The sequence below is a fragment of the Euprymna scolopes genome, chromosome 19 (assembly GCF_053919585.1).
Source record: "Euprymna scolopes isolate OS-2025 chromosome 19, ASM5391958v1, whole genome shotgun sequence".
Classification (NCBI taxonomy): Eukaryota; Metazoa; Mollusca; class Cephalopoda; order Sepiida; family Sepiolidae; genus Euprymna; species Euprymna scolopes.
The window spans coordinates 131,920,958-131,922,483 of NC_136500.1; positions in this window are offsets into that span (position 1 = coordinate 131,920,958).

A 1,526-nucleotide genomic window follows, 5' to 3' on the forward strand; every position below is an offset into this window, starting at 1 on the left:
TACTATCGGAGACATAAATTGCAAGGGCATTATGGAGGGAGATGAGTAGCAAGATGTTTGTTCACATTAGACTTGAATTTCTGCATGTCAATACAGTTAGGAAAGCAGAATCCCGGAAGGGAGTTCCAAAGTCTAGCAGTTCTAGGAAAGAAACTATTAAAGTAGAAGGCTTTCTTGGGCGTATGTATCTCTACTGTGAAGTGGTGGGATTTAGCTGCTTGTCAGATTTGTCGAGGATATTCACTTCGAGGGGGTACAAGTGCTTGTAGTTCGTCAGAGCATTTACCATTAAAGCTGCTGAAACAGTCCACGATATCAAAGAAGCGTTTGGTCCCGGACGATTACTGAGCGCACAGCACAATGGTGGTTTAAGAAATTTTGTGGCAGTGACTGATGATGAGCGTAGTGATCGAGCATCGGATGTTGACAAATATCAATCAAGAACCTTATTCGAAGCCAATCGATCCACAACTGTTCGACAACTTGCTTCAACGTAACGTATTAGACGTAACGTATTAGACGTAACGTATACGATGGTTTCCACGCACTTGAGAGAGATTGGAAAGACAAAAAACATGATAAATGGGTGTCTCACGAAGTGAAACAACAACCAAAATAAATACAGTTATGAAGTGCCATCTTTTTCTTTTACGCAAAAAAGAATGAACCGTTACTCGACCAGGTTGTAACTTGTGATGAAAAGTGGGTTCTTTAAGACAACCGGCGACGCTCAGCTCTGTGGTTAGACACCGATGAAGCTTCATGACAAAATTCTCATTTAATAATTCAGTAACATAATGCAAAAATACTTTATCTATCTATACGTTGTATGTATATGCGTTTTCGTGAGCTGAACCTTATCTCCTCCATATAAATCGACGATATTAGATTTTGGGGATGTCAGTGAAATCACATCCTATATCTGTGAATGGTAATTCATGTTATGGTTTTGCTATGACATTTTACTATATGCAATATATGTTGTGAAGTACGTACACAATTCGTAATTGTTAATATATACTTTTTTTGTTTCTTTAGGAATGCAAGTGTTTTCAATTTTGGCTAACCAAATATTTGATGTTATTCATTACACGAATGATGCGGACGACGACATATATGCTACGCATATGTCTATAACTACAGTAGCTGACGTCTACGAATCATACGACTGATATATAGAAATTTCGACCATATTACCAGTGTCGTGAAATGGAGAACAACTACAAGTGTACAACATGTATTCATACAATTTATGAAATAAAGCTAATCTGAAATGCAACAGCTTATGTGGTTTTCATATATAAAGTTATAGCTCAATAGATCCCATTGCCAGATGTAAAAATAACACAAATATATCAAGATATATATATATATATATAATTATTTTTTTACTATAATAATTAAATACCTACAGACACTAGTGTTTCATCCTTTCGGGATTCTTCAGTGCAGGGTGTCACGATTACTACCAGTCGAACGATTCGAACCCCGCGACACGAGACATCTCTGGCTCGATTAGCGGAGGC